Below are 12,929 nucleotides of genomic sequence, written 5' to 3' on the forward strand. Positions count from 1 at the left end.
ACCGCTATTTTCAAAGCGAATGTGTAGAGTAACATTTCAACAATAAAGACAAACTGGAACTGGAGTTTAACTTAGTGCGCATAATTGGAAGTGATTACAGTAATTTATTTTTCAACTTGTCAATCTCCGTAGTATACGTTTAGTTGTGAGATGTTAACGGTTTCCCAAAAAAAGCATGCCTTCGCTACGAAGTCAAAGTGGGTGGGGAACGAGACTGCTTGTGGATTTCGAGTTGCTGGAAGTTTGTAACGAAGCTGCTTTTGTGCAATATTCAGCGATTTTGCAAGCTGTGTGTTTGAAGTTGGAGATATATATTGCTGACATTAATGATGTTGTGTACGTTCTTGTGACCACTGATCTGCATATGATACCAGTGGGAGAGCATCCCGAATCCCAGTTCCCACATAGTCTGCAACAGATGTTTCCTGGTCGAGTGGTTGGTAAGTTTCATCGTTATACATGCATATTACACATTTTACATTATTTGTGCTATTTTTGACACCCATTTTTCATGCTGATGAACCAACGGTCAGTGCCAGTAGTCCTACTGTCATTGGTCTGTGTGCTTGTTGAAAGTACATGTAGAAAGGGTTGTTTAGCTCCAATAAGCCATGTTGCTCTTTTTTGGATAAAATTTATGGCAGTTGGCTTTTTTATCTTTGTGCAGCAACCTCTGCCGCCTCATTTTTTGAAAACATTAGTCGCACACTGTTCATATTGTGGAAAAATGAGTCGTGCATGTAAAAGTAAGAAAAATGGGTGGTGACTATTCAACAATGTGAAAAAATGAGTCGCGCATTGTTTAAAATACTTAAAATATCAGTCGCAAACATTAGAAAAATGTAAAAAAAGTGTCTCACAATGTTGAAAATTGTGAAATATGAGTCGTACAATGTTGAAGGTTGTAAAAAATGAGCCTCGCAATCTAGACAATTATGGAAAAATAAGTAAGGGGACAAAAATTCCACTCGTCTGCTCATATTGACGAGTGAAATCTTTAATGGACAAGTGAATTTCCCTAAAGCGCTCGTCCTACAGGACGAGAGAAAAAGCTGATGTTAAAATATGTATTTTAGGACCCGTAAATAATTAAATAAAATCATTTTCTTAAAGCATATCTATTCCGAAAGTAGAACGAGAATGAACTGGAAATTGTAATTGTAAATTTCATACAACAGGTGCGCATTGTTATGCGAGACTAAGTCGCGAGTAAATATTGGTGTCAATGTTGACAGGGAAACATCCGACTGCATTCACTGTAAGTATTGATTTTTAAAGAATTATTTAACTGCAAAGTACAGTTTATAACTAGTCTGAATTTCGTCCGAAAAATGTCTGACATTTGAGCGTTCTTTAAAGGGATGGGGGGGGGTTTGATGTTCAAACATCCCAAACAGGAAAGCACGCAAGCATTAGAAAAAAGTAAAACAGCCAGCGATTTTCCTCCTTCTTTATAAAGTACCGGTAAACGGTACTTTCCCAATCGAACGAAAATTCCCAAATTCCCAAAACGGTACTTTCCCAATCAAGCGAAAATTCCCAAATTCCCAATCGGCATCTGGAAAAATCCCAATCAGCGTCCGAATTTTTTCTCAAAACGATAGAAAGTTTCGTAAAAAACCAACTTTCGGCGAGCGAACAAAGAAAATCGTATAGTTGTGTGTAACCACGCGCTCGATTAATTTCGGGTTTTATTATTCAGCGCATTCAATCAATAGAGTTGTTACTGTTTCCGGTTCTTTTGCCAGGCAGCCAGCGTACTGTTTTACGTCGGTTTGTAACCTTATCGCAGTTTGAAATGAGTCATAATAGCAAATATTATGCAAAAAAACAATCGGAACCATCTATCACAGGACACATTGACAGCAATAATGATGCTGTGCAGGGAGGGATGCAAGCAACTGAGTGATGATCAAACATCAAAGATTGTTGAAATTTTCACAAAAATGAAAGAGAGAGACATTGCTTTAAAAGAGATTAAAACAACTAGTAATTGATTTGGTGTGTTCTTTATAATATTTTGTTATTTATATAAACTTTATAACTTAATGGTCATTAAGGCATGCCTGCAAATGATTATTTAAATGGGTATGTTCAATTAAGTATGAACTGTATGATGTATTCAATAAGACCCAAACTTCACGACGCGATTTTCCCAATTTCAGGATTTCACGACTCGATTTTTCCCAATTTTGAGGTTTTCACGACTCAATTTTTCCCAATCGGACCGGTACGGGTACTTTTCCCAATTGGACAAGGAAAATCGCTGACAGCAGTCTTCATTTATTTATTTTGTGTTCCTCATAAATAACTTATTTCACTGCTCAACATTTCTTTTTTGATCAGCTGGCATGAATAACTGAGTAAGCAGCATTTTAGCAGTGATATAGTAAATTTTATTAGTCATATTAGCCCTTTGCAAACTTTATTTCACACATATTCAAGGACGAGTGCATGTGTTTGCAGGACGAGTGCACATTTAAATGCACTCGTCCTGCAGGGCGAGTGCAGTTTAGAAATATTGTTGTCCCCTGTAAGTTGCACACTGTTCAAAATTGTGAACAAATGACTTGTGACTGTTGGAAATAGTGAAAATAATTAATTGAGCATTGTTCAAATTTGTTAAAATATGAGTCTCAAACTATTCAAATTTGTGAGAAAAAAAGTCGCTAACTGTCGAAAAATGTGAAAAAATGAGTTGCACACTTTTTAAAATACTGACCATTTGCATTGCAAATTCCTCTAATTAAAATACTGACCATTTGCGTTGCAAATTCCTCTAATTTTTGCAAAAACAGCTTTCACTATTTATTTAATAATAATCAGCGTTCTAGATAAGCTGCGTATCAGCGTAATATACGCATTCGAAATATCAAGATACGCTCAATTTATCATTTCCGTGCGTACATTTAAGCAAGCCAATCTGGACTTACGCTAATGCTGTAAATTCTCTGCGCAGTGCCCCAGATAATTATTTGAGAAATAGGGTTTTCACCCATTGATTTGAAAAATATAAGGGTGATTTCCTTCTTGAAATAGGGTGAAATAATTTATAAAAATGCATACCTTTATATCATTAATGTTTTACTTCTGTGGAAGATGCTCACTTGTACTGATTCAATAAAACTTTAAACTATCATAATTAACTTTAATAAACTGATGTTTCATAACATCTTTAATCATTGAAACTGTCCTTAATATAAACTTAAAACAAAAAAAAAATCGATAACACGAATGATCATTTGGCTCTTGCTTTCTTGGTTCGAAACAGTTTGCGATCGACTGATATTTTTTTCTCAACAATAGCGGAAGTCTTTCGACCTCTCTTAGACATTTTTATTTTGCATCGTTATAGAAACTGAAAGTACAGGCACTTTATAAATACATGCACAATGAGCGACGGATAAAGTCAGATTGAAAACGCATGTATGTTGAGGAAAACAATTTGATCACACTTTATTTAACTATGAAATCTAGAACACAGAGAGTTTGAATAAAGCTTGACTGTTTTCATGCTCCGTCATCCAGGCGCTTGCTTAATAAATACGCGTGACGATAATAATTTCAAAGAGAAAATACCGAAAATGAGCATTTAGCATTTTCGATTGAAGCTATTGTGTTGTACGCATTGAATTTGACGAATTTGCGCACAAATCAAAATGGTTGCGTTTTCAATAGGCATGTTATTGAATTTCTTTGCGTTTTTAGACATTTTAATAGGGTGAAAGACACAGATACACAGCTTATCTGGGGCACTGATGCGTACATCATAAACAAAAAATATAAACAGCTGATTGTCTTTAGCCAAAAAATGAGACTGGTTATCGTAAAAATTAGAGCTGGTTGTAGAAATAGTTAGCCAGTCAGTATGTATACTCTGTAGCATCTAGATGCATGGTAAATTTAGTATTGATTTTTTAACAGACAGTCAAGCGCTTATGTGTTTATTAAATTACATGAAGTGGTCAGCATGGCTTCTTCCAAGCCAACACAAATTACTTCTCAAAGTACAATTGATTCTTTGTGTATGGCAAAAATTGTATCGAGTAATAAAATTGTACTGCCAATACTGAATGATTTAAATTCCTCTGTTTTAAAATCAAAAAGGAACCACTAAAATGCTAATAAAACAACTGTTGAAAGTTGGCAAAAAAGTTCTCCGTTGGCCACGGTGGTGGATAATAACGACGAAGATCTTCTTAAATGTAATCTGCCAACAAGTTAAAATAACAAGAAATTAAGAAACCTACTAATATGAAGGAATACACATAGTTAGTGGTTAATTGTGTTTAACATTATTAAAGTAGAGTGTCTGTACCCCGGCTATATTCTGGTTTTACTTTTAGCAAATTACCCCTCAACCAAGGCGAAATTTGACCATTTACCCCTATGCTTTGAAAAGTGGGGGTATTTACCCCCATGGGTACATTTTTTATCCTATTACCAGCTGAAAATCGATAGTATAACAACGATCGTATAAACTTTACCTTTATACTATCGCTATTTTTTCCGACCTCTATCTTAAGAACACTATATGTTTAAATGTGACGTCATAGCAAATGATGACGTTGAAGTAAACAAACACTTTAAAGTCAACTTTGAAAACCAGCGCTGTTTCTTTGAATTTTAAAGTCAGGGTTTTTTTTTTACTAAGAAAGTGACGCCGATATTCGGCGTCTTCCCCTACCAGAATTTTTCCCCTAAAAATACCATTTCCCCTCCAAAAATATAATTTTTCACCAAAATATAATATTTTACCCTCAAAGAAATGTTTTTTTTTCTTTTGGGAAGTCGACACTTATCCAATTTGTACCATGTACAACGATCTCGCTCTCTCTCTCTCTCCGGACGAACACTCAAATCTGGGAATCCCAGTGATTCTATATATAGCTCTTAAATTACGTCATGGAAACCGGGCAACTAATCGTATTAATCATGTGACTATTTTACTGGATTCCGGTCTTGCGCGAGAAGGGTGTTTCGTCAATTAATTACCGGAAACCAGTCGAATTTTCATCCGGGTTATGTGAAAGCCAAGATATAAACGTTAAAACAGAAAAAAGTCTCACAATTGGCGTTCATACACAAACAAAACAAAACGTTCGGACTCAGAAAATATTAATTGCGTGGACGCATTTTTTAAGAATCAATCATCAAAAACCGTTGAAACCCAGCAGGATTCGGTACATGTAATCAACATCGATTAATACTGTCGGATTATTGTGAAAGTGAAAGTAGACAATCGGCAGCTGCGGCACCTTTCCCTTCCAATACTGTAGCAGATCTAGATCGTCAACCCATTCATCATACAATTGAAATCATAATATTGACATTGTTCCCAGGCCCCAGTTGAAAACATTTCCCATTATTAGATCTACACCTGCAACTTTATTTAGGACTTTGACTTTAATATCATACTTGTTCATGTGTTTAAGAACAAAAAGGTCAGAGACATGCCTCTTTTTCTAAAAAAAACCTGAAGTCTGTAGGTGAGTTATAGACATTGAAATGAACAGTTATTATTTTTCCCCAAATTTGTCTCTTTCGCGCTCGATTTTCCCCTTTTACCCAGCGTCCAGCGTCTTCCCCTTTATCTAAAAAAAAACCTCTGAAAGTATTTATACTTTTTTTGAACGATAAATGACCACAAAAAAGGATAAATAGAAAATTATGTGAGTTTTGGATAAAGATCAAGTTTATCATGCTCGGCACGAACCATGTTAGCGGCAAGCCTCGCGCTTCATCGGTTCTAAGCCTCGCATGATAAACTTGATCCAAAACTCACATAATATTCTCTATATCTATAATGCTGAATAATTGAGGTAAAAAAACAAGTCTATTATAAAAAAAATTTCAGTTTAAAGAAATCGTAATTATTTTTTATTTGAAGTTATTTACGGCCATTTCATATGCCTATATTATCATTTTTTTCATTATGATATTGTGTGACAGAGGTCCTAATTTAACGACAACTCTTGTGTTTAAACTGTTAAACAAATTAACAGTATACTATATGCAAAGACTCACACTGGACAAATTAATCATTAAATCTACAATGAATGGGAAGTAAGCATTTGTCCCTCTATTTACATTGTTTTTTATCATGATAGAGTTTTTTTTCTCTAACCCGTGATATTAAAGAAAAGATGAAACTGATCAAACAGCAAAGCTCAGTCTTGTATGGTATGAAATTACTGAGGGTGTATATCTCATACACCATCACTCACTTACTAAGGCTCGATTGGTCATTGTTGGCTCGGGTACTACTTACATGTACCCTGGGTAGTATACTTACATGTACCCCGGGTACGGAATATATACTTAAACGTACCCGGTGATATTAGACTGTACCTGAGTTGTATATCCTCCCAAAATCCGATACGCTACTGATTACCGTTAAACGATATTGTTTACCTTAAACAAACTTCTATTTTAAAATTTCTGCATTATGTTGCTTTTTATCCCCACACTTTTTGAAAAGCGTGGGGATTTTGATCATATTGTGGGTATCTCCGCCGTCCGTCCGTCCTGGCCTGGCCACTATCTCCTCCTACACTATATGCACTAGAACCTTGAAACTTACACACATGGTAGCTATGAGCATATGTGCGACCCTGCACTATTTGGAATTTTGATCTGACCCCTGGGTCAAAAGTTATGTGGTTGGGCCCGGGCCGGGTCAGAGATTTTACTCATTTTTTAGGTTATTTTACTATAATTTCTTCATTTCTACACTGATTGTCTTCAAATTGATACCAAACCTCTCTTATGACAATACGGTAAATCTCAACTATGCATGGCCCCATTACCAACCCTGGGGGCCCCGCCCACATAGGCCACTCCCACTAAAAATTGCAGTTTTACTATAATTTCTTAATTTCTACACTGATTCACTTCAAATTGATACTGAACCTTTCTTATGACAAAACTATCAACCTCAGATATGCATGGGCCCCATTACCAACCCTGGGGAACCCCACCCACATAGGCCACGCCCACACAAAAATGCCTTTTACTATAATTTCTTCATTTCTACAACGATTCACTTCAAATTGATACGGAACCTCGGCCCCATTATCAACCCTGGAGCGCCCCGCCCACATAGGCCACACCCACCAAAAATTGCCTTTTACTATAATTTCTTCATTTCTACACCGATTTACTTCAAATTGATACTGAAACTCTCTTATGACAATACGATCAATCTCAACTATGTATGGCCCCATTACCAACCCTGGGGCAACCCGCGCACATAGGCCACGCCCATCCAAAATTGCCTTTTACTATAATTTCTTCAATTCTACACCAGTTCACTTCTAATTGATAATGAACTTCTCTTATGACAATACGGTCAATCTCAACTATGCATGGCCCCATTACCAACCCTGGGATGCCCCTGGGTCAAACATGCGGCGTGGGGATACGCGTCGGCCTCTGCAGCACCATTTCTAGTTGAGTATGCATGTCTATAATATAAAGGCTGTTTAAAGGAAAATTGACCTAAATGTGAACATAATTAATTTTTACAAATTAGCCGACAACAACTGATTTAGCATTAAAATTCTCAGTTACGTTTTAGTATATTTATCGTACCCAGGGTACATGTAAGTATACTTAAGAGTACCTGAGGTGCATGTAAGTACATGTAGTACCTGTGCCAACAATGACCAATGGAGCCTTACTAACTGTATAATGATTATATCTCACCAACTACCTTAACCTTGTGTTTATTAACCTGAAATTTATGTAAAATCTGGCTTTTTTACTTTAATTTTTCATTCAATTGATTATGCAATTTTTGACTTATCTCGTGGGAAATTATTTGAATCTTTGGATTTTAATGTATTTTAATGTTGTGTTTGTCACGCATAATTCAGTGTTTTCCAAAAAAATTGAGTAGCCAGTTATATGGGCAGCAACTATGCGGTAAAACAAAAGCATTTGTGACATTTAACTTGATGTATTTGGGAAAAGTAGCCGGCATGTAAAAGAAGTCGTTTTAATGCAGGTATTACATTGTAAATATTTATTTATTATTTCGAAGATAACAGTCATTGCAACGTGTTTAGTGAATATTACATCGATAGGCTGGCATGAAAAGTAGCTCCTTTTGAAGCACAAACTGCATCCAAGAATATATCATGGCTGACCCGGTTTGATGAGGCCTGTTTTTGATAATAATTTATTACTATTTTTACTTCCGTGTTCATAATCTTTACGGGCGCCATGCTGGAAATAGTCCGTTTCCCACAATGCATTTACAGCGTTGACACACTGGGTCTATACCGGGAAAAACCACGCGCCAGTTTTGGCGCCTGACGTCATCCCGCCGAAATTTTCATTGGGCAATTCATATGTAAACGTCATTGTATTCGCAAAAAGGCGGTAAACTTTAAAAGCCAGACATTGAGGGCAAAGCGCGAAAGTAAAATGTCTCGGATATTGGGAAAAAAACGCGCGTGTTAGTCAGTTAAATAGTTACTTAGTTAGTTACTTATTTTGTTTAAAGTTCATAAATTTATATTGAAAAGTGTAAGGCAATAATAACTTAAACGGACTAATGCACAATGTGACCAACGGACTGTCGGATTACTAACGGTAAGAAAACATGCAGTTTATTGTCAATATTGATTTATTGGCTTTGCGTAATGCCCCTTTTCGCACTGTTTTCAGAAACTTGTGTTTACAATCACACTCGCATATGGAAATATCATGAATATAAGTGACATGAACGCCTGTGAATGTCTTTGCTGCAACTAGTTTAGTGGAGTGTAACATATATTATGCGCATGCGCTTCGATTGTTTTATTACATGCGGTATTGGCAGCCATTTAAAGAAATGTGAAAACAACACATTAATCTTACTTGTTCTCGTTCTAATTAATAGAATTTTTCAACAGCTTGGTCGAGTATCGAGGTAAATATATTTAAATGCGTTTGCATATAAACTGAATACCGTATGAAACGTGTAGATGATGCTTTTCTGCATTTATTAACGACTGCAATTGTTTGTGAAATACCATTGTTTTTTACTGTTATAAAATTGTGTATTTCTAATATTTGGGTATAATACGTGTGTCTGGATATATTAAATATATTATATGGTTGTTTTATATTGTGCATATACAATGAATAACTTATGAGGGCTTAGTGTGATTCAGAATACAGTTTGGATCCTGATGAGACGCCATGGTTTGTGGCGTCTCATAAAGTGCAAATATTTCAAGGGAGATGACTGTTATAAGTTTCTGATCAGCACAAATTACACAATTAACTCCCTTTCTTTACGGGCTCCATGAAAATGCTATGTCCACGTATAAAACTGTTTTACAGTGTGAAGACCCTACATAAAAATGCGGATTTTTTTCTTACGTGGTATCTTGCGACACACATTTTCAAGTCTATTTCATTACATTTGGCATATATATTAATAAAAATGGCATCGTATGAACATGTCGTCATAGTATATAAGCAACATTGAAGCCTAATATACATTCATCTATTACAGTGATTCATTTTGAAATCTACATCAATGAGTCTCTGGGACTCGCATATTTTTAAACAATGGGTCCAAACTGAAAACAATGGGTCCCAGATTGTGTCTTTGTAAATTCGTAACAAATAATCTACTTAACATGATACATTATAGCATGGGTCTCTTTTGTGCAATTTTACAGCTAAAAACAGAAATATGTTTATAGCAAGTAAAATCTTTGTTTTACTTTTTATAAAAAACAGTGAAACATACAACATCTTAAACAGAGAACGTTTAACATCTTTAACAATTTGGACTGACTAGACTTTTAATAAATTGGATGACTAGTGTTTATAATTTTTTTTGTCAAAATTAGCCCTTTCAAACAGTGTGACAAAATACAATTTTTCCTTTGGTCAAAAGGTTTACAACTTCAATACAGATTTAGTGTAACAACACTCATACTGTATTTTAGGTGAATAGCCTTCTCGCCTTGTTTTTTCTCCAAACAGGGAGAGCTTTTTCCACAAGTTCATTCCGGGCACAACTTCACTCTCATGAGTTTATCTTGTTTCCCAACAGTTAACCTGTTCCTGAATTTGGTCGAGACCTTATTCTGTATAGAAAAAAACCCTCTCACATCCTGCAGTATAAACAGTAGATGTCTGTGTTGGTATATGTACTTACATTCTACGTAAAATATGACGGAATACTGTACGATCTGTATCACTATTATGTATGTACCGTATACAAATAAAAGATGCTATTGATTTCAGAACTTGCAAATTTTAATTGTCACTTAAGAAAAACCAACACTGCTCAATTAATCCAGAAACGTATAATAACATCGCTTTACTAAATAAATAATAACTGTCTGCGCTCACAACAGACGAACGCAAACTGTGTTTTCCGCAATTTATTCTTCATATTTAAACCACATGGTTTACATCGAGGCTGCGTTATCGATAAATATCTACACAGCGAGTTACAATTGTTCAGGATCAATTTCAAAAAGCTTTTTCTGTCGCATTTTCTCTGTTTACTATCCGGGACAGCCAATTAATCGTCCACTAACTTTTAATAAAACGCCATAACTGATTGGATAATTGATATATTTCAACCAATCAAAATACGCGTACTACATTCCCAATGTAGTAATGTGACTTCCGTTCTACTTTTCAAAACGGTGTTGACATGTGTTTTGCTTATATCCACGAATCGTATTCGATATCATGTACAACTTTGACAATGTTGAAAATTAGAGTTTTTAAACAATGCGTCCCGAGAACGCACATGTTTGAGAATGATGCGTCCCCAGAAAAAACGTGCGTCTGGCACGCGGGACGCACATCAAAATGAATCACTGCTATTATTATTTGGGCACAAATAATTTTACCGTATGAAGACCCTACATAAAAATGCTGATTTTGTTCTTACTTGGTACCTGGCGACACACATTTTCAAGTCTATTTCATTAAATTTGGCATAGATATTTATAAAATTGGCATCGTATGAACCAGTAGTCAAAGTATAAGCAACATTGAAGCCTAATATGCATTCATCTATGATTATTTGGGCACAAACAATTTTACTTTGTGAAAGCCCTACATAAAAATGCTGATTTTTTTCTTACTTGGTATTCTGGCAACACACATTTTCAAGTCTGTTTCATTAAATTTGGCATCTATATTAATAAAAATGGCATTGTATGAACATGTCGTCATAGTATAAGCATAGAAGCATAATACGCATTCATCTATTATAATTTGGGCTCATACAATTTTACCGTGTTAGCACCATATATCAAGTTGCAGATTTTTTTAATATTCGCCACATACCCACAGGCATTTTCATTAATATCTCAGAAAAAAAGACATATAAATTAATACACATGGCATCTAAAGAACATTTTATCATAGTTAAACATGGTTCCCAGCCAACCTGGAAATCAGGGAAAACTGGAAAAAGACTCTTTTTTTCCAGTCAGGGAAAAGTCTGGGAATTTGGAAAGTTTGTGAAATCAGGGAAAAATCAGGGAATTTTGTTTGGTCAGACTTTCCCGACTTGTGTCGAGAAGTCCATACAATTTAAACAGCAAATCATTTCCTCTGCATATCTATCGTGACTTTGTAGTATACGTGTAGCTTAGTTATGTCTGCAACTGCTATTTATTCAGGGTGTCTAAAACAAGAAATAGGTCAAAATCATGATCCTGGAAGTTTTATTTTCCATCAGGGAAAAATCAGGGAATTTTGTTCATACAAAAAGCTGGGATTCCTGTTAAAGCAATATAGAGGCATGAAATGCATTTTTCTGTTATATGTCCACAAATAATTCCACTCAGTGATGACCCAGCTTGAATATGAGGATTTGTTGAATTATTATTGCTAACCGACATACATTTTTAGTAGTACATCAGGATTCAATACCTATACCTTAGTGAAAATGGCATCGGAAGAACATTTGTTCATTGTACTAGATAGAATGATACATTATATCTATCCATCTTATACTTTATTGCAGTTTCAGTAATATTTGGTCTATAAATGATTTCAACATGATATAATTATTAATCATTGCTAGGAAATGTTTACATTTGTATATATGAAACAAAAATTAAAAAAGACGTTTTTTTCCCCCATTTATGTATATATATATATCTATGTATACATCTTTTGTTGCAAACAGTTATGCAACATGTGTCAGAAAACACCCAGGACAAATATATGGACGGAATGATTTTTTCACTTATGTGGGTGTATGTTGGCTCCACTTCACACGATACAGTCATTGTAGTTTAATTGAAAAACGCATCTTACAATGTGAGATGAGTACTGGGTTCAAGCCCCAGCAGTGGCCTATCATGTGTGATATACAGAGCCCATTATGATTAAATATACACAGTTATCTATTTAAACAATTCAATTAAATATAAGGAATAATGTTAAAGGGGAATTGCTGCTTAACCATTTTTGGGATTGTATTGTAATTTTTTGCCAAATTTGACATTCAATAACAGGGTTTATATACATCCCAAGCATAACTGTTTCTAAATAAAATAAAAAAAACAAGTCGAAGTGTGCAGAATATCAAAAATTTGAAACTTTCTGATGTCTAAAAGTCATTAAATGCCACTTAAAGTTTACATTTTTTTGTACAAAATGACCCATTTTGTGCTGTTCATTATTGGTTAATGTTTTACGCTGTCAGGTCCAAAAGCGCACATTCTGTAGCTTGTTTGGACCATAATCTATAATGCGGCCATGTTTCAGCAGATTCGGCCCAGTGGTTCTGATTTTATACGCCGTGCCTAGCTTTTAATGAGTATTTCTCACTGACTTATGCATATGAGCTCGGCTGTTTTCGGAGAATACCTGAGGTATTCTCATAGCCAGCTCATCGTATCGTGTCATGTCTTTTCGCCTTCTGGCGTCCGCCATGCTAAAACCTTAAC

Source organism: Dreissena polymorpha, chromosome 2, assembly GCF_020536995.1.
Source record: "Dreissena polymorpha isolate Duluth1 chromosome 2, UMN_Dpol_1.0, whole genome shotgun sequence".
NCBI lineage: Eukaryota > Metazoa > Mollusca > Bivalvia > Myida > Dreissenidae > Dreissena > Dreissena polymorpha.